Source organism: Culex quinquefasciatus, chromosome 1 (assembly GCF_015732765.1).
Source record: "Culex quinquefasciatus strain JHB chromosome 1, VPISU_Cqui_1.0_pri_paternal, whole genome shotgun sequence".
Taxonomy (NCBI): domain Eukaryota; kingdom Metazoa; phylum Arthropoda; class Insecta; order Diptera; family Culicidae; genus Culex; species Culex quinquefasciatus.
In genome coordinates, this window is record NC_051861.1 from 31574999 (window position 1) to 31596936 (window position 21938).

Genomic DNA, 21938 nt, shown 5'->3' on the forward strand with positions numbered 1-21938 from the left:
AGAGGATAAAATGCCAACTTTTCAGAGAATGGGCAAAAATCTTTGACCGAGTTATGATTTTTGAATCAATACAGATTTTTAAAAAATCGAAATATTGGTCGCAAAATTTTCAACTTCATTTTTCGATGTAAAATCGATTTGCAATCAAAAGTACTTTAGTGAAATTTTGATAAAGTGTACCGTTTTTAAGTTATAGCCATTTTTAAGAAAATAGTCGCAGTTTTCATTTTTAAAATAGTGCCCATGTTTGCCCACTTTGGAAAAAATATTTTTGGAAAGTTGAGAAAATTCTCTATATTTTGTTGGACTTTTGATACGACCTGAGATATTGCCATGCAAATGTTAAAACAGGAAAATTGATGTTTTCTAAGTCTCACTAAACAACCCACCATTTTCAATGTCGATATCTCAGCAACTATAGGTCCGATTTTCAATAATATGAAACATTCGTGAAATTTTCCGATCTTTTCGAAATACTTTCAAAATTTTAAATCAAGTCTAACATTTCAAATGGGCGTAATATTGAATGTTTGGCCTGTTTGAAATGTTAGTCTTGATTTTGAATTTTTGAAAGTATTTTTTTCGAAAAGATCGGAAAATTTCACAAATGTTTCATATATTAACATTGTGAATCGGACCTATAGTTGCTGAGATATCGACATTAGAAAATAGTGGGTTGTTTGGGTGAGACTTAGAAAACATCAATTTTCATGTTTTTTAACCTTTGCATGGCAATATCTCAGCAACTAAGGGTCGTATCAACAAAGTCCGAAGAAGCAAAATATAGAGAATTTTCTCAGCTTTTCAAAAATATTTTTTTCAATAGTGGGCAAACATGGGCACTATTTTTAAAAAATGAAAAACTGCGACTATTTTCAAAAAAGTTACCTAAAAAAGGTTATAACTTGAAAATGGTGCACTTTTTCAAAAATTCACTAAAGTACTTTTTGATTGCAAATTCAATTTTACATCGGAAAATAAAGTTGAAAAATTTTTGCGACCAATATTTCGATTTTTTGAAAAAATCTGTATTGATTCAAAAAATCATAACTCGGTCAAAGATTTTTTGCCCATTCTGGAAATTTCTGAAAAGTTGGCATTTTATGTCCTCTAAAACATATCAAAAAATGAAAAAAATTAAAAATAGTGTTTTTTTGCAAATCAAGTTTTAGTGACAAAAAGTTAAATTAAAAGTCACCAAATTTTTTTTTATCGTGTATCAATTTTTTTCAGTGTAGTCCATATTCATACCTACAACTTTGCCGAAGACACCAAATCGATCAAAAAATTCCTTCAAAAGATACAGATTTTTGAATTTTCACATATCATTTTTGTATGGACAGCTGCCAAATTTGTATGGAAAATTATATGGACAAACTAATGATGCAAAATGGCTTCTTTGGGCATACCGAAGGCACCAAAAAAGTTTCAGCCGGATTAAAAAATACAAAAAAAATCGAATGACCGAAATCTCAGAGAATTGCTCAGCTGTAACTTTTGAGTGAATTTTCTGATCAATTTGGTATCTTGGGCAAAGTTGTAGGAATTGTTGAGGACTTTTGAGAAAAAAATAGGTACACGGAAAAAAAATTTGCAGATTCTTTTATCAACTTTTTTTTCTCTAAAACTCAATTTCCCAAAATACGTATTTTTTTGTTTTTGAAATTTTTTGATATGTTTTTAGGGGACAAAAATCCGCAACTTTCGAGCCATAGAGAAACATGGTCAAAAAATTTGCCGCCGAGTTATGAATTTTTGAAAAAATAGTGATGCTTGGAAAAATCGAAGTTTCATGCAAGAACAAATTTGACATTATTTTTTAATGCAAAATTGAATTTGCAATCGAAAAGTACTTTACAGATTTTTTGATAAAGGGCTCCGTTTTCAAGATAAAGCCACCGAAAGTTTGATTTTAGCGAAATTTTTGCAGTTTTTCGATTTTTAAAAATAGTAACCATGAGTGACCATTCCTAAAATATTGTCTAAGAGACATTGAAGATTGGACCTCGGGTTGCTGAGATAGAGCCGCTTTAAGAAAAAGAAACACGAAAGTTGAAGTTTTCTAAATCTCACCAAAACAACCCACCATTTTCTAATGACGATATCTCAGCAACTAATGGTCCAATTTTCAATGTTAATACATGAAACATTCGTAAAATTTTTTCGATATTTTTGAAAAAAAATAATTTAATTTTTTTAAATCAAGACTAGCATTTTAAATGGGCGTAATATTCAATGTTTGGCAATTTTAAAATGTTAGTCTTGATTAAAAATAAAATAAAATATTTTTTTCAAAAATATCGGAAAATTTCACAAATGTTGTTTTGGTAAGATTTAGAAAACTTCAATTTTCGTGTTTCTTTTTCTTAAAGCGGCTCTATCTCAGCAACCTGAGGTCCAATCTTCAATGTCTTTAAGACAATTTTATAGCAAATTTTCTGAACTTTTCAAAAAAATATTTTTAGAAATGGTCACTCATGATCACTATTTTTAAAATCGGAAAATTGCAAATATTTCGCTAAAATCGAACTTTCGGTGGCTATATCTTGAAAACGGAGCCCTTTATCAAAAAATCTGTAGAGTACTTTTCGATTGCAAATTCAATTTTGCTTTAAAAAATAATGTCAATTTTTTTTTGCATGAAACTTCGATTTTTCCAAGCAACACTATTTTTTCAAAAATTCATAACTCGGCGGCAAATTTTTTGACCATGTTTCTCTATGGCTCAAAAGTTGCGGATTTTTGTCCCCTAAAACATATAAAAAATCTCGAAAATCAAAAAATAAGTATTTTGGGAAATTGAGTTTTAGTGAAAAAAAGTTGATTTAAAAATCTGCAATTTTTTTCCGTGTACCTATTTTTTTTCTCAAAAGTCCTTAACAATACCTACAACTTTGCGAAGTTGGTGTCTCAGAAAATTCACTCAAAAGTTACAGTTGTCTGAATATTTACATACCATTTTTGTATGGGCAGCTGCCAAAATTGTATGGAGACTTGTATGGGTGAACCAATGACGCAAAATAGCTTATTTGGCCCCCACAAAGTTTAAGTCAAATAAAAAAAATACAAAAAATAAAAATGGTCGAAATCGGCCGATTTCGTAGAGAGTTGCTCAATTGATTAAAATTATTGAAGTCCATTGAACATTAATTCTAGTGAAGCATTTAAATTAATTTACCCATTCTTGAGTCATCTATTTCAACACCCTTTTGATGTTCTTCTGAGAAAAATATAATTCATACAGGGAAATTGCTTTCAACCCTCAAGAAGCCTTGTATCGATTAAGAATACGTTTCAGTGAAAACGATTTGCAAGTGGTAAGCTACACCACCAGTTCTTGCAAGTCAATTCCTTTTAGCCTAGGTCGTACAAACGGCTCATATATAATAAATCTGGAAGGCACATCTAAAACAGCTGTTTTTTGTTCGAATTCAAGTTTCAGTTAACAAAATAGGTTATAAACCATGATCAAGGTCGAAAGTTCGACTCGAAACATTGGTGAGTTTCTATTTAGACTATTCAATAGTCATCCTTTTTTAATGTTCGTCTTTAGCAATAAATTACTTATTTATACTTTATGAAAGTGTTACCAGACCATCAAAATGTATGACTAATCGGAGAGGTCTAACAAATGGCTATCATTTGATCAATAGTAACGTTCATATTCGATTCTCAACCTACGGCATAGACATTTGAGAAGAATTCCACTTAAGAGGTGTTATTTTGCGACAGGGTGGCCAGATCTTCTTAAAAATTTCTAAATTCATGGCATAGTCTATGCAAAAAACAGTAAGAAGATGATTTAAGTCTAAATTGTCGAAATCACGCTTTAAAATACTTTAAAAAAAATTATATAAGTACTCGTAACATGAGACAGGGTTGCCAACTCTTCTATTATTTTTAAAGAAATTTCTATCACCTAACTAAAAGCGACAAACCCACAAGACACGCATACTTCTAACTTTTTATCAGTGATAGGGTAAAACTATTGACGTTTCGCCCTAGAAAACGGTTAATCTTCACGAGTTATTAATTGAACTGTCAAAACAACCAGCCAAGCCATAATTCTTCATTTTTTCTCGCATCCCACTGTACCGAGCAACAATGTTGCTCTAATTAATATTGTTACTCAATTACAGTTCCTCTCCGACCCTCCTGACGGGTAATTGATTATTTGAGGTCGGTCGAAGAATAAAAAAAACGCGCCTTCCTCACAAAATGTGCGACCTCCTCCTGCAGCAGTTGTTTGAACCTGCGCTCAACCGCAAGAGGTAGGTACTTGCAGCAACAAAATTGAAATCGTGTGCATCTTTTGCTGCCGGGAACATCCTTGGCCGCGGCCGTGGCCCAAGCCAAGGATCATTTACCACGGAGCAGCGGGAAGAATGACGAAACGAAGGTTGATATTAAACTTACCTCCACCAAGACGACCAGGCGGTAGCCAAGGAAATTATTTTCCTGTTGCTGCCAACTTGGGTGCATCTGTCTTGTTGTTTATTAAAAATTAATAAAATACGGTACTCCACGAGTACTCGCGCGGGTTGGAACCGGGCCAGTTCACTTCGCTGGATGTTATGAAAGTTTCGCGTTTTGTTTGGTGGTGTGTAGTTTGTGTGGAAAAGTTTACAAACTTTGACGGGGGGAGGTTTTCCCGTCTTCAGGTGTAGTGGCAACATTGAAGAACTTTTGGAATTGTATTGGGTTTATTTAGCGAACTGGAACTGCTGGTTGAGGGAAGTTTATGAATAGTTTTTAAAGATATTATATTTGTTTCTTTGTCATAGTTTTATTTTTTGTATTTTTTGTCATTTTCGACATTTCTATCAATATTTTATTTTTGTTTTTTTTTTTTTGTTTTTTTTTTGCAAGTCTCGTAGATAAAGTAGAGCCATTTTCGTCTAAATTTATGATGAACAATTTTAACACCATCAAAAAAAATCTAAGTGACTGTAAAATAGCTGACCTAACCAAACATCCTTGCTTAACAGCTGGAAAACAACCACCTTAAAAAATAGTTGAAATAGCAAGCAATAGCATTAAATATTAGCTGCTTCAAATAGGCAGCATTTTTTAGCTTGAAATCTAGAATATTTAACTAACTTTTGAGCTTGTCTAGGATCTGTTTTAAACTGTCAAATCAACGATTTTTTAAAAGATTTTATCTAAAATTAATTGGTCGAAAAACTTGCTAGTTTATTTTATATCATTCAGCAATATTTCTGTAAAATTAACAAGAAATTTCCTTTCTGTGTGTACAAAATACAAACACCCATAAATCTTAAATAAATCTATAAATCTGTAATCTCGGAACTGTAACAGTACACCTATCAAAATTGTTCCAAACACTTTAATTTATTTACATAGATGTCGTCTCGTTACCAACGCCGTTGTGCACTCAGCAGTTGAACGGAATCGGTTTACATCCAAACCACGTAAACAAACAATTTTTCAACGTCTTTCGACGACCCGTTCCACGCTCGGTTGCTCCGTGAGCCAGACAATAAAAAATAAACCAGAACCAACAATTTTGTTTCGTGTATCACAATTTTTACCCAAAAGAAAAATCTTTCCCAGCACAGCTGCTAGACACACATGTCATTAATCACTTTGACAAACGTACTCCCACACACGAACGCACATACGCTTAACATTTGTGTACATAATTGATCCCCCTTCTAAACAACCAATAATCCGTAAATTTAATTCCATTAAAATCTCATTTTCCAGAGATAATCCTTACTTATTGCTCCCGTCGACTTCGTCGAAAATCCTCCCGTTGCTCGTTATCGCCGCCGAAACTGTCCTGCTCCTTACTCTTCCTTCTTCCTTCTCTCAACTTCCCCTTCCTTCAGGAAGAACTTCCAATTTTCTTTGCTTTATTTTCACTTCAAAACAAACACAACACAACAAAACCCCCGAATATCGATTCACATGCTTCACCTTCTTCACTCCTTCACCTTCTCTCTTCCTTCGCTTTGCGCTTCTCTTCGCTTCGCGCTCACCTCCTTCAAAACCTCCTTGCGCCTTTGGCCGTAATCCTTTTTGCACTTTGGGAATTTGCGACTTTTTACATGCTTTTTTCACGACATTTTCTTGCGACTTTGAGACCGAACATAAAATTTACGGGACACAACTGAAGAACCCCACGATTTGCTCGAATTTCTTTATCTGCGGCGATGCGATGTTTTCGGGCGCGAAATAAATCAAAGCCACGAGAAAGGAAAGGAACTGGCGGTAAACAGAAGTGAGAATAAAAAAGAAATACGGGATTTAACACAAGCCTCGGAAACCTTCTTTTCACTTTTCAGCGCGCCGCGCTGACATTTCTCCTTTCACCTTAACCGGTTAAGGTGCCACACCACACAGCCACAGCCGTGAGCACGTTCTGGAGATGCTCAAAACATAAACAAAGAACTTGTTTCGGGCCGCAACACACACACACACGCGCCAACTGCGACCGACCACAAATCGATCTTGTCTTGACCGGTTCTGTGTTGATTCGGTCGCCTGCTTGTGCAATCTCTCTCTCTCTCGCCAATCCTTCCTGCAGGCTCTTCTTCTTTGCGAACCTCTTTGAATCGCGTTCGCGCGTGTTTCGCCAAGGTTAATCCAATTTCCCTTCTCGCGCGCCGCGGTCGATAACTGTAAATTATTGGACCAAAATCTGGTTGAACCACGCGCGGTAGGTTGTTTTTTTTTTTTTTTGTTGGGTTACAACCGACTAACTCGCTCCGTACTATCTACCACACGCTTCTTCAGCCTTCTTCCTACCAGCAGAACACACCAATACCAGGACCCCCACACACCGGCGGTCACACAATAACACGAGCCTGCTCTCCAAAACTGGAAATCTTCATCCAGCGACGGATGCTGCGGCGATGCCCCCTATCTGCTCAGTGTTGTGCTGCTCCCTGCACAAAAGGTGTTCGACCACTACACCACCTTCAGAGAATTCTGGTCGCACAAGCACTAGCGAGGAGCTCCAGATTACAGTGTGTCTTCTACTGCTAGACCCGCCGCTGCTGGATGCTGCTAGAAGAGGGAACCCCTCAAAAATCGTGTCCGGAACGCGCGCGCGAGGACCTACCGACCAATCTCATCTTCCACGACCGAAGCGCTGACGTAAACTGGAACAACAACGTCGGTGGCTCGCAGACCTGGCCCGCGACGTAGCCTTGCTGCGTTTCGATCCTGTCCCGACTCGTCTGCCACGCTCTTCTCCACTCACCAGAGAGGATTATCGTGCTCTCGCGAGCGCAATACCAACTTTGCAGACTTTTCGTTCCCCCCGACGCAGACTTTCCAACGGAAGAGCGTTCCGGCAAAACCGGTTTCGCGCATTTTGTCTTCTGTTTTTGTTTTTTTGGCAGATCGAAGCAGGCAAAGAGACACGGCACACGGGAGCGAACGTGCTCGAGAGAGGGAGAGCGCGACACCTGAGTGCGAAGTTATGCTGCAGCACAGCTGAAGCGCATTCAACGGAAAGGGGCGCCGGTGTTTGCTGTGTTTATGCTGCGGGAGGGTGGGTGGTTTGGCTCATGCTCTCGCGCTCGCTCGCTCGCACTCTCTCTGTGTTCTGTTATGTTGCAGGTGGTTTATGCTGCGAGAGCGCGAGCGGGAGAATGAGCAACCGCGCAAAGGAATGCGGGAGAGTGAGTGTGGACGATTGCACCCAAAAGGGGGTGGTAATATTTTTTTGGAAATTATGAGAAGATTATTTTTAGTATTTTATTTGAAAAGGCCATATAAGCATTTGAAATACCAATTTTACAATGTATATGCACATTTAATCAACTACAGTGCCATCCCGATTTTGGCAACACGAATTTTTCCAACATTTCTGCTTGCCAAAAGTCAACATCAAATTTCAAATTGTTGTGTAATGTTTTGGATTGGTTTTCGATCAACCATTTAGAAGAAAACTGACGTTAGTATCATGCATCAGTCATTTTTGACAAAAGGAAATGTGTCGAAAATCGTGTTGCCAAAAACGGGATAAACTGCGTAACCATCCACATTAACGACCCCAGGCCTTCTGTGGTCTCTACTGCAAGTTGCTGCTCGAACCCAGGAGTCCGAAGGCTTGAATGGGGAGGGCACCTAAACCTCTTTCTTCTCCAAGGAACCTTCCACTTCAGGGTTCGAACTCACGACCTTTGGATTGCGAGTCCAACCGCCGCCAGCGATTTCACCGGAGCAAGCTTGGTTTGGTGTGATGTTTGTACTTATAGCGTGGAGACGACTCCTACACTTGGAATGACTTAACGGCCTAACAAAATCCAAGGCCGGGACCGACGTTTTACTTCGAAGCAGTTGGGAATCGAACCCATGATCATCCGCTTAGCAGGCTTCATTTCCGATCGCCCATTTGGCGGCCATGTTTGTTTTAGAAAAACATTCTATTCTTGATTCAGAATGTATCAATGAAAAAAAAAGTTTTCTTTGTGATGTTTATAAAAGCATTTTACATATCGTGATTATTTTTTCATTTCAATTTACAATTTCTGGACCCTGAATTTAGAACCATCATTGACAGTCATCGCTCCAACAGTGAGGAACACCTTTTAAGACTTTAACTTCTTTTATTCTGTTGATTGACAATTTCAAGCAAAACTATGTTAATGGGCCAATGTCAAAGTGTAAACATAGAGTCTATCTTGTTCATCCCGGGCAGACGGTAATAACAAAATTAATAATATTTCAATAACAAATCCTGTTAAAATAGCAAAAAGTGTTATTATTTTATCCTGAAGTTCAACTTCAAGAACAAAAAATAATAACAGTTTCTGATAAAATAACAAAATTTGATATAGAAGTGATATTATATTGAAAATGTTTAATAACAAGCTAATAAGAGGAAATGCTATACATTTCAAAAACCCTCCTAATAACAAAATTTGTTATTCGTTCGGTATACTGACTTAGAAAAAAAATAACCATAAATCGCACAAATGGAAAAGTTTCTAAGTGTCCATAACACAATCTGTTATTATTTTTTCTTTTGTTAAATAGGTTTAGATCTTTGGGATAATTTTGTCTAATTACGTCGGGGTCATTATTTTGACCATGAATGGGGTCCTTAAGCTAAAATTATTCTAAAAAGTTGAAATTTTGGAAGGGACCATCCATAAACCACGTGGACACTTTAGGGGGTGGGGTTTGGCGATTGTCCACGCTCCATACAAAAAAGTTTTTTTTGTATGGGCAATTGTCCACGAGGGGGGGGGGGGTTCGGATTTCAAAAAAAGTGTCCACGTGGTTTGTGGATGGTCCCGAAGTTGATTTTTTTAATTATTTGATATACCCCCGAAGGGACTTTGCTAAAACAGGAGCGTTTGGTACGGTATGTCCACGCATCCTTCCTCCTCTGTAGGTTCTGTGAAATGTGATCCTTTCTCAGAATCCTCTCTGCGGTAAACACAACGTAGTAGGGCTGGCCGCTTTAATTTTTGCAATGCATTTTCGGGTGTTCTCGGATGTACTGCATCTATTAATAATGACAAGAAAAGTGCTTGGGGCGTAATCTAATCACAAGACTTTCCAGCATGCTTTCATCGGACTGGCTGCGTTTGTGTTAGATTAGATTAGATTAGATTAGATACCCCCTAAGGGACTTTGCTAAAATTGGCTAGAACTATGGGATAATTTTGCCCAATTTCGTCAGGGTCATTGTTTTGCGATGAAATGGGGTCCTTAAGCTAAAATTATTCTGAAAAGTTGTAATTTTGAAAGTTGATTTTTTTAATTATTTGATATACCCCCTAAGGGATTTTACTAAAATTGGCTAGAACTTTGAAATAATTTTGATCAAATGGGGTTCAAGCTATAATTAATCCGATGAAATTAACTTTTGAGAGTTTATTTTTTTTTTAATTTTGTTATATTCCCTAACGGAATTGATTTATTTATTGAGATTTTTTGAAGTGTGAATAACAACAACTGTTATTATTTTCACAGAGCCAGGAAGTCGGAGCTGACGTTGAAGTTCGAGCTGGAGTGAGACCTCGGAGACTGCATCGGATTCAGCAAATTTTCAGCAACTTTTACTTGGAGTCGGAATCTGTGAAGTCAGGTATTTTTGGAGAGCTGAAGTCGTCGTTGACGTCATATCCTGCATCCAGAGTCGGAGTTGTCTTCAAAGTATGGATTCAAAGTCGCTTGGAGGTACCCGACTCTGCAGCCCTGACTAGTACAGAGGAGTTATGGAACTGCAGGTTTATTTGCAAATTACAAATAAACCAAAACAATAACTTTTTTTTTGTTATGGAGACATACCAGTTCAATAACATTTTTTGTTATTATGCTGCTCCACCTCTCCACACAAAATAACAAATCTTGTTATTCCTTCATGATTCCTTCTGTGTTATTGGTTTGTTATTGCAATAACAACATAATAACAGTTTAAGTTATTCTTCGAACAAATCTTTGTTATTGATTTTTGTTATTTTAACAACTAATCCGATCATCCCAATAACATATTTCGATATTCTCAGGGCTTCAGATAATCTAGTCGAATGTAATCGAACGGTGAAAAAAAAAACATTCATTTCAGCTTTGAATGTCTTCAGAAAGCTTATTTCAAAATCTCAAAATACAGTGGACTTTCTGACTGTCGATTTTCACGATATCAGTATTGCTACAATACATATATACAATGACTTTTTTCTTTTTTTACTTTAAAAAATCACCAAAAAACGGGATCAACTCGGACCTTCTTGCACCCTTGGGCAAAGTTGCAGGAAATTAAATTTTCTAGAAGAATCTCACACTTGGACAATTTTTGCGAGACCAGCGCTGCCAAAATCCTGAAGCGATGTTTTTCCCTACACATTTACGTGATTTTTTGCATATATATTGTTAGATTAGTTCCTAACTGGACTCGGTCGTTGGAAACGACCGTCGGCTCAACGACCAACGAAATAGACGGCGGGCCAGATGCGGGCATAAAAATGTCAAAAGCTCTCCCCCCTCACTTCGTCTCACCTTCCAGCTGCAGCTTTGTTGATAAACAAACGGAGCACGCGGTCACATGATGGCGGCATCGAGCCAGAATTAGGGGTGGTCATGTGTGTAAAAATGAAAAAAAAAAATCAAGAAAAAATATATTTTTCCGAATGAATAAAAAAAAATTGCGAGCATGTTCAAACTATTATTCCTGATGTCAGAGAAGTGACTAAAAATCAAAATTTTAATCCATATTTTTTCTAGAATAGAACTTTTTTACACCATTTGGGAACCCCTAGGTCCATCCACGACCGTTTCCAATGACCGTTAGAAGATGCTAGAAAATCCAGCTACCAGCTAGATCCACAATACTTCAACGATAAAAAAGAACCTTAACCGATTTGTCTCATAATTGGCACAGTTAATTATTATTGTCTAAAGAATCGAACCAGGGGGAATCTCTTGCGATCTTCCAAAATTTTCGTTTTTTCTTCTCACCCTAGGCCACAGTCATTCATTGAATCACAGTTTTTTTATTATGAAAAAAGAGTTTGCAATTCACAAGAAAGTTATAAGAAATAGTTTTAGTTTTAGTCGCCTTTAATTATTGTATGTAAACAAATTCAAAGCACGAATTATCTTTTAATCTTTTGCACTCATTCATCATAAGGCTACTTTAAAAAAAAAGCAGCAAACGTACTAAGAAAAATCGCCCCTCTTTTAACCAGTTTGACCCATAACAAACAGCCCGGGAGCATGTTGACAGTTCCCATACAAACTGAGCGTACCTCTTTTTGTGGGCCCAGTGGGCCTAAGATGGCGGCCTTTGGTATTATCTAGCCAAATTTTTGAAAATGGCGAATAGTTTAAATAAATATAGTTTTTGCCTTGTTTCGGTTTAAAACGACAAAATAAGCAGTTTAGAATCATTTTTGTAAAAAACTTGTTCAGAGATACGCCTAGTCCAAATATTAGTCTAGAACAGTTAAAAGGAGCGTGCCGCGAAAGCCGTCACGAAAAAAAAGTTTCCCATGCAAATTTTGAGTTGCGTAATTAATGGGCGGATCCGACGAGGCCCACTGGCCATCTGTCGGTGAATACGCGCAACTCACGAAAACTGTCATCTTAGGGTCCGGCTGATAACAAAGGAAAATCAAATTTCTTTCAGCGGGAAGAAAAAACATCAAGCCAATCCTTTACTCCTCCTTTTCCCCGCAAAGAAAGATTGCATCTCCTTTTACACTTCTTGGCAGAAAGAATCGCGAGTTCGAGCGCGCGCGCCAGGATGAAGCACCTTGGTGAATAATTAATTGTGCATGTTGAATTATGCGAATAAAAGGCTTGTGTGCGCCTGAATGGCTGCTTTCCTCGCAACATCGGCGGCTCGTTAAGCTGCTTGTCTGCCTCAATGGCCTTTGCCGAGGTTCCGTTTCCGCTCCGGTGCATCGTAACAAAAGAGATGGTACAAGAACAAGAAGAAGAAGAAAGTTAACACAAACACACACTCACTATTGTGTATTGCACCGTCGATTGTTCCAGCGAACACGGTTTAATTGTGTTTGCCTTAGTGGCCTTGTTAAGTGGTTGAGATTCTTGGGGTTTGTGTGCCGTACCGTCAGGAGCATCAGGTGCCATTTGGATAGAATTGTCAAGAGCTTATTTATGGTGATTGACAGGATAATTTCGTACAGAAGTGTTGTTAATTTAGATGAGGTTTGTTGAATTCCATTGAAGATATATTTTCATCCAGTAAACCCTTTAAGGTTTACATTTTAATTTAACTTTTCTTTCGACCTTAGGTCATTCCAGGTGTTGGTACAGACAAAAAAAAAGTAACAGACCAAGCCTGCCTCGATGGAGCCGCAAGTCAGCGGTTGGACTCACGATCCAAAGGTCGTCAGTTTCGAATCACGGGGTGGAAAGGACCTATGTGTAAAAGAGGTTACAGTGTTCTTACCATGCAAGCCTTCGCACGACTAGAAACGATTTTAAACATGTTGAAAATCCCCAGTTTTTAAGTAGACTAAAAAAATACTTTCAAAAGTCCAAGCTTACTTAGATAACCGGGTATCGCTTTCCTCGATAAATAAATAATGATGCAAAAAGGGCGCCTGATTAAACCCTCCGAGATTTCCACCGGATCTGATGGGCTTAACGCTTCAAAAATAAACTCCACTCCACCTTCCACACAATAAGATAATTGTTGCACCTCGTTTCGTTTGCACTGCTTACTCCTCCCCACCCAAATCCCTCTGCAAACTTTTTCATTTCCTTTCATGGGGAACTTTTCGAAACTGAAAGTGTGCGGTTTGTCCCTTCTGGGCTGGCCTGATGGATGCCTTCAAACAGCCTTACAATGTGGGCGGTGAAGGTAGTGCACCCTAGAAAAGCCAGCGCACAGATGTAACAGATGAAGTACTGCATGAATTGTAGGATTTGGGTTTTTGGTGGCTCCGCCATGTGGTCAAGTTTTGAACTAACAGAAGAAAACAAACAGTTTATAGCGCTCACTCAATTGGATGAACTCTTTTTTTTATTGTGACGTCTGTAACGTCTGTGACCGGAAGACCTTTCGGCTTGTTGGGCTTTCCAGCCCGATCCGGATATAAGATTTTGCATATTTCATAAGTACACGTTTTACGAAAGATGAGTACCTTTGGTGGCGGCTTCGACGACCGGTGAGGAGGCGTTTTCGAAACTGTTGCCGCCGCAACTCGATCGGCGGTGGAATTATGACGACGGAATTTAGTGGACTGTAATCACTGTAGGTTGGGACGATTCCGGATAAGAAAAAGGCACTGACTTTCACTAAACTAAGCTAAAACTATTTATTTAGTTAAAAGTAGTAGGGGAACGTCTGCACTGAGCGCGATCCACGAAGCGAGTGTGCAAAGTTTTGACAGCGCGCGCTTTTCCTGCTTGCCTTGCGCGCTTCTTCTCTTTCTCTCTCTTTCGGCGCTGTCAGGTTGGCAGCGATGCGTCGGCTACACGCTGCGCGTCGATTGCGCGAAGTCGGGTAGAAAATAATCACGTTCGGGACCGAACATCCTCCCCCGGCTGAAGGCTGAAGGGCTTCAGTAAACTCCGGAAGTGGTCGGATATCAGGAGGTTCTTTCGCTTGCTGGAGATGCCGAATGATGATTCTCGGAATGTTGGAGTCTGGAACTGGTGGTTGGTATCTGTTGGCAGCAGCTGATGTCTTCCTGGAGCCCGGGGCTCGAGGTGGTTGGTAACGCCACTTCCTATCTCGTGGGCGTTGCTGCTTCATGGAGCCGATGCAGCTTGGCTCTTTCGATGGCCCGCGATTGTAGAGTCGCAGATCATCTCGGTGAAGAGTCTCGTGACAAGACTCTTCTCTCGCTGGTTTCCGGAAATCTGCCATGGTTGACGCAACGGCACGCTGGACGGTGCTTGGATTTGTTGCGACCTTAGCCTGGTTCTTGTGTGCGGTGGATGCACGGGAGTTTCGTGACGAGCCTTTCTCGTCCGTCGGAGTAGCTTGAGCAGCAGTCGTGGCACTCGTCGCTACGGTCACTTGGCTGTCCGACATGGTCGGACTTGGTGCCGATTCAGCAGCCACGGCGGGCTCGCACGAGCTGGTAGCAGTTTTCGGCGGGTCTTCCTTCGGCGAATGTTTCTCCGAGACCGCCGGAGGATTCTCTTGATAGAGGACGTCATGCGCGGGGATGACGTCGAGCAGTTGTGGTATAGAAGGGGCAGCTACCTTGCTGACCTTGGTTGGTTCGTTTACGGTCGACTCCACGACCTGGCTGCACGTGGCAACCAAACATTTGATCTGCCCGCCGCCTGGTGCTACGGCGGATTCGGTATGGATGCGGGTTTCCTGCGGTTGCAGAAACTGGACAGGCACGTAGAGCACGGGCTGGTACTGCACCGGTGGGTACAGCAGGGCGATTTCCATGGACTCGATCGCCAGGAAGGTTTCTCGGAAGAGTTTCAAGAACTCCTTTCGCTTCTTCTCGTACGCGCTGGTTTCGGCAGGTTCACACACGTCGATCAGCTCCATGTACAGCTCCTCGTACTCATCGATGGTTCCCTGAATCTTCTTCAAGAGCAGTCGAACCAGAGGCATGTTCGCCTCCTGGGGATTCTCTTCTGCATGTTTCGCCTGGGCTCGGATTCGCTCGACTCGTGCGTGTACACGCTCGCACTTGTACACCAAGAACTCTTCTTCAGCCATTGTTTTAAGTACACTTTTCACTGGGTGGTTCTTCACGGCTTACAGTTTGCGCGACATCGCCCGAAGATGTAAGGCACAGCGACGGGTACGCTGACCTAGAGTGGGTTGATCTGAGGGGCAGATTCAACCTGGCCACGATAGAATCGGTCGACTTCTACCGTGCCACTCCGGATACGGCGATGCGCACAACAATTTCTCACTTCTGGCTGATTCTGTTCAGCGGCACTGTTCTTGCTCACCACGAGAGCACACACACATACAACGTGAAACAGCAGCAGGGTTGCTGGTGTCACGGGTTACGGCCGGAGTCACTTCCGGAGGCCGCGTGTTCACTTCTTGCGGTAGATCCGGGGCCGGTTTGCTCTGGAATCTTTCGAATCGCCCGGATTGAGAGGCCGGTTTGCCTCTTCCTCCGGCGCGGTTGCGTCTGGCAGGGGTTTTTGACCGGTTTGCCTCACCCTTTCACACGCGCCATGGTTCCGAAGCCGGTTTGCTTCGGAAGATCGAGTTCGCAGGCCGGTTTGCCTCGAACTTTGACACTCGCGGAACAGGTTCTGGAGCCGGTTTGCTTCGAACTTCACACGCGATCCGGAACGTTCCAGGTTCTGAGACCGGTTTGCCTCAGCGGAACTGTCCGGGTTCGCAGGCCGGTTTGCCTCGAACGATGTCACTCGCGGATCGGGAACGTTCCGTGGCAGAGGCCGGTTTGCCTCGCCAGTTCTTCTTCTTCTTCCTAGTCACTGGAACCGTCCAATCAGGTGGCCATCCGGTTCGATTGGACCAATGTTGCCGCCGCAACTCGATCGGCGGTGGAATTATGACGACGGAATTTAGTGGACTGTAATCACTGTAGGTTGGGACGATTCCGGATAAGAAAAAGGCACTGACTTTCACTAAACTAAGCTAAAACTATTTATTTAGTTAAAAGTAGTAGGGGAACGTCTGCACTGAGCGCGATCCACGAAGCGAGTGTGCAAAGTTTTGACAGCGCGCGCTTTTCCTGCTTGCCTTGCGCGCTTCTTCTCTTTCTCTCTCTTTCGGCGCTGTCAGGTTGGCAGCGATGCGTCGGCTACACGCTGCGCGTCGATTGCGCGAAGTCGGGTAGAAAATAATCACGTTCGGGACCGAACAGAAACAATAAAGCATAATGCTTCTTGGTTTTGGGTGGTCATGGTTGGTGGGGCTGGGAGGATTTCATAAATCGGTGTTCTGTAAAACGAAGGGCGGTGTATTAGTGGAGATTCAATATTCAACAGTTTGGCGGTTTGAAATGAGTTGGTAAATGAGACTCCCACCGAAAAAGGGTAATTGTGCCCTGAATATTTAGAAAGATGCTATGTGAGTGATTATGATTGGTGGATTTAATGTTGATGATGTTGTTTCATATTTGATTCAACAATTTCCACAGACATTTTTCTCAAATTTTCACCAAATCTTGTGTTGAAGCTTCAATCAATCAATAAAACTCCTTCTCCAGCCACGACCCCACCTAATAAACCAATTATTTTACCCTAAAAATACATCAATTCCGTTTTATCATCGCCAAAGGACAACTCGACGGCGTCGCCTTCAATTAAAGCTTGACATCGGTCGCCGGTCGTAAATTAAATCAATCACGTTGAGTTCGGAAAAATCGGAAGGAAATATGGGTGGTTGCTGCCCGATGCCACCGGACGGCTAGCCGGTGTACCTAATGAGCACCGTAGACAATTTGGGAACCTTGGTCGGGGCCATTTGTCTATTTCTGCGGAGGAACGACCCGAGGGGTAGTGCGAATAATTGATTAAAAATAATGCACCCTCCTCAGCTGTTGTCTGAAAAGGCACCTTGTTGCTCTTTTATGAGCAACTGTTATTGAAATTGGCTCAATTTGTCTCCCAGGGTTCGGGTGTGTCGTGAAACTGCTATAACGAATTTATTGGAAATAATTTGCCTTGATTGGCGGGCATTAAGGAGTTTGTTTTGGTAGGCATACTGAGCCCAAATTTCAAATATGTGATTGATTGGACGTAACAGAAGCTGGCGCTTTGCAATTGAATTTTAAATGTGATTTAACCGGTAAACTAAAATTATCAAAAATTTCAATTTTGAGGCCCTTTGGCCACTAAAACGAGACGTTATTTGATTTTGCTTGGACCGATTTTCCGAAAAAAATGCCAAGCATTGAAGGTCTATACCGAGCTCCAGAGTGCTCCGAACTTTAATGTTATAATATACCAAAAGATGCGCAAGGATCTGGCCTACACGTCAGTGATATTAAGGTTGATATAAGCACACATTTCAACATCAATAAAAATCTGTTTTCAGGTTATTGAAATATACATTTTCATCTATCAACAAAACAAATATGAAGACAATTGGTTGAATCATTGCCTAGATATAGCTATTCGAAGTTATCAGTTTAAAAAATCTCTACACAGCTTTGGCCAAATCAGCTCAAAATCTTGGGTAAGACTTTTTAATAATAATCCGGTCCCGTGCACATATGCATGACGATGGCCGATTTTTCAAAAAGTTTTTATTTCAAAAGGTAAAATTTGTCATCCCTAGTAACATTTAAGGTTTTAAGTAGGCCATAAAAGCCTATTTAGGCCGTATGAGGGTTTCCAGAACCATGCATGATGCATGATAAAACCTGTAAGTTTAAAAATGTTTCTAGGGATGCACACGGGTGAGTTTTCAAAAAACCGTAAGAGCCACCGTGACCTCGGACACTAATATTTGTTTTTCTCCCAATTGTAACAAAATTTCATTAGAACGCAGAGCAAAAACTTTTGTGGTGGCGTAGTAAAGTGTGGTGGGGTGGAGGTTAAATAAGAATAAAGCAGATGATATTTTAGGTTGAAGGTGCAGAAGTGTAAAGCATCTTTTATTCGATTTGCTTTGAAGACTGGCCTGTTTTAATTCAAATTAGTGTTGAATTGGTGTGAAGGAAAATGGCAACAGAGTACGGGAATAGACCTAATGTCGCTTCTGTGTGTTTGACCCGTGCTCAAAGCTTTGGCTAAGAGATGACCTGTGTGCGTGTGCGTAGGTCCTCGCGGATCAGAGTTTTCAAGTGAATGTTTGGGCTGGGAGTTGTGCAGTGGAGGTTTTTGTTTGTCACTGGACGGCCGGAGGACTGGATTCACTGTCTTGCTTATTGCCCGATGCCGAGGCCAACGAGAAGGCCAGCATATCACCAGAATAAACTGAATCTGAATTTGGTGAGTTCGTTTCATGTTGATTGCTATACGTGTGTGTGAGTGAGATTGGGATGAACGGGAGAAGTTTGACATTTGTGGATCATGTGGATCGTAAACGCTCCATAGAAGTGTTGCCATATGGAGCAAATACAAACCTTCTGCAGACTTTTTAGAATTAAACATAAATTTTTGTATTAAAGAAGGCTAAAGTTTGTAGTTATTCACATTAAATCGCGCGCGGTTTTCTGTACGGTGTGAAATATTTTTCCAATAAGTAGCATTGATTTCAATTTGTTTCGGGTTTTTGCTATTTTGTGATCGATACTTTCTTTTTTCCGAAATAAAAAATATAAATTATGTGGAAAAACAGGAAAATAATAAAAAATAACCTAAAGACATTAAATTTTGGACCTATCTTTCCGCAGCCGGCTACCTAAGATTAACCATTTCAAATAATATAAAACATAAAAAATAAATAAACATAAGTGCTCTTAACAGCAGCATGTAAATCTACGTAGGTCTAATCTTTGTTATAAATAACATGATTCTCGTTTAAAACATAATTTAAATACATCAAAACTACGTAACGTTAGGCAAATTCTCCACTAAATATTTTAAGTATCTAAATCAGCAATTCTAATTAATTAGTTTTTTGTGTGATTGGCTGAGTGAATGAATGAATGAAAGAGTATGAAAATTACTAATGAAATATTTGGTTTCAGGGCAAGCTTACTGCTGATATAAATACGATCGGGTAGCGTTTTTCGGTAGTCGTGTAATCGATTTTTATATTAATGTTCATGAATAAACAAATTTAGTCCGATAGTTAAGTCCGAGCCACGCGTCGGGTCAGTTTTGTTATTCGCGTTCGTCGCCGTGTTTATAAATGATACAGCCGTTTTTCCTAGAATTATTTCTACGATTTGAAAATATGTGCTTTGTAGGTGCGCTATACGCTTGCGGGGTATAAATTTAAAATTCAAAAAGACGTTTCCCGTAAAACGCGTGAAAAAACTCTCAGCATTATAGCCCGGAGAGCACGATAACGAGTATTTCACCTACGCGATTGCCAAGCCCTTCTTGTAGCTTCGTAACTCATCAGTAATCGGTCGCTATTCTTATAACTATTCACAACTTGAAATCGTCTATGATCCACTCGAACAAAACACTTTACGAGGAGTTTAATATCTTACATGTTAAATACATTCTTTGTGGTTTTATCTTTCCGCAGCCGGCTGTCTAAGATAATTCATCTGATCGTAAATAAATCACAAATAAACGGGAATAGTCTCAACAGCAGCATTCGATTGCTTGCCTTGGGAATAATACATCACCCCATTAAACAAAACTTATCGATTATTTGGGTCACATCATCATCTTGTATGATGAATCCTGACCATCACCCTTCCCTACTAACAAAATCCCAAGTAGAAGTAGTTTTCCGGCACACGCGGGGGTGTGGATATCGTATAGAACCCACCCTTGGTAGCAGCCTGTGCTAACTAACATTCCCGTCCCATTCCCTCGAGATCTACAAACTGACATGGCGGGCGCCGTTGGTGGCCAACGACTGTGACCTATCTGCAGCAGTTCTAGTTTTGATGATCTTGATGTTTTATCTTTTCATCGCATTCATGCATGCTGTTGATAAGAGAAACATCACCAGATCGTTGGGGCGTATGATCGGTTGTTCTGATAGGTTATTACGGTCCTGTTCAGCAACGGAGAAGGACAACCATGGGTGATCTCTCATGCTCATGCTCATGCTCATGCTCAATTGTAACAAAATTTCATTAATTTTTAGTTTGGGGCACTTGAGAGACGTATAGATGAACAATCTTAAGCATTTTTGAAATTTGTTTTTCGTAAGTAGATCGGATACCGATGCAAAAAAGGGCTTTGTTTACCATTGGCTCTTACGGCTTTTTGAAAACTAATCATATTATATGATATGTCTTAAGAGTCTTCACCTCAAATTTCAGACATCGTGACACCCAACAGACATCGTGACACCAAACAGTCCAGTCCAAACTCAATTATCCGAAAGTCGATTAAATTTTGTTTTCGTTTTTTTTTCTTTTTCTTGTTTTAAACTTTAAATTCGAGTTCTGTGACCCAATTGTAGCAAAATTAGAATTGTTTATTGTCTATTAAATAATAAAATGCATTTTTTCAATTTTTCGTCATCGCCATATTGGCCGCCATCTTGGATTTAAAAATGATTTATTACTTAAGCGTAGTTTAGGGGTCATACTTAAGCTTGACAGTCAAAAATAAGGAAACGAAGCTCAGAAAAACAAATCGATAAAATTTTCTCACATATAATGAATCCTCCCAAAATCTTGATCTTTATTGCATTATCATTTTACCATCAGCTATACACAACAAAAAATTGAACAGAAGAAAACGTTTTTCTTAGCCGGTGGCAAATTGGAGCAAATTAATTGAAAATCACTCAGCATAACCTGGGAAACGGTAACACAGACTCTGGAACGAAGGACAGGGAAGAATGACTACTGGAATATGAACTCCAAGTTTGAGTAATTGGCCAGGGATGATATCTAAGGAAGGTGCAAAATCTGGTACCGGAGATATGGTTTTCAGATGAAAATATCATTAATCAATATTTTAAACATTTTTGATAAAGTGATCCGTTTCCGTAAGTTATTGTCATTTTGTTTAAATTTTGTTGTTGTCCAATAGTTTTTTGTTTGCAATTTTTAAATGTTTTATATAAAATAAACACTCTTGCAAAAGAAATCAAAAATCCTTTTAAAAAATTGAGCACTTTTTCACTTTTTGACATTATTGATGCACAGCCTTTGAAAGGTCAAATTTGGTGGTTTTTCTCAGTGTTACCATATTATCCCTCATTTTCAACTCACAATATCTTGGATCGATTTTCATTGTTAATCTCTATTTTTATAAAAATAATTCCGAAGGATTAGAATGAGAAATAACCATTGCAAAAGGCTTGATAAGTTTCTTCAGGACATTTTCAAACGGTGGGCTGCTTATATTTTAGATTTTTTTTAACACTGAAAATTAAACCAATAGTTTTGGAGATAACAAGAGTTTTAAAAAATGAGGTCTAATCAGGTAACACAGAAAAAAACTTATTTACACAAATTTAATTTTTAAAAGGCTGTATATCAGCAACCGGCAAGCTATCGAACAATAAAAAATGAAAATATCGAAAACATTTTTGTACAAGTGTGAATTTATTCGCAATAATCCTAAAAAAAATACCTAAAAACGCCATTGACGGTGCATATTCTATACAAAATTCGATAAAGCTTCCTTTTTTTATTTTTGACAAATAATTTTTTTCTTCAACAAGCACATTTAAAAAAATATTACTTTCTGCGGTACCCGATTTGGCACCATCCTAAGCTCTAACGTAAAAGATGTCTTTTGAAGTCGTCCAGATATAAAAACAAATTTAGAAAATAAAAAAAGTGTTTGTTGGGACTACAAGTTTTAGTCATTATAATAACAAAAACGGATTTTTTCGTTTTTTAAATCATAACATAAAACTTTGTGAGAGACGAGGATGTGTATGGGGATGTGCATAGAAAAACACTAATGACAAAAAAGGACAAAGCTTT

The 21938-nt window shown here is 39.5% G+C and overlaps 1 protein-coding gene across 5 annotated transcripts in view; it reads right to left on the bottom strand.

Moving 5' to 3' along the window:
- Nucleotides 1-7161, bottom strand: part of LOC6044798 (sterile alpha motif domain-containing protein 5) — a 403066-nt gene extending 395905 nt beyond the window's left edge. Inside the window, exons 1-2 of one of the 5 annotated variants that reach the window (XM_038249684.1) lie at nucleotides 7088-7161; nucleotides 5741-6228 (exon numbers count right to left, since the gene is read on the bottom strand). The gene's annotated coding sequence lies outside the window, so the exon portion shown is untranslated. Of the gene's footprint in view, nucleotides 1-5740 lie in introns of all 5 variants that reach the window. The other 4 variants (XM_038249679.1, XM_038249675.1, XM_038249672.1 and 1 more) reach the window with 4 other exon arrangements.
- Nucleotides 7162-21938: the final 14777 nt, after the last annotated feature.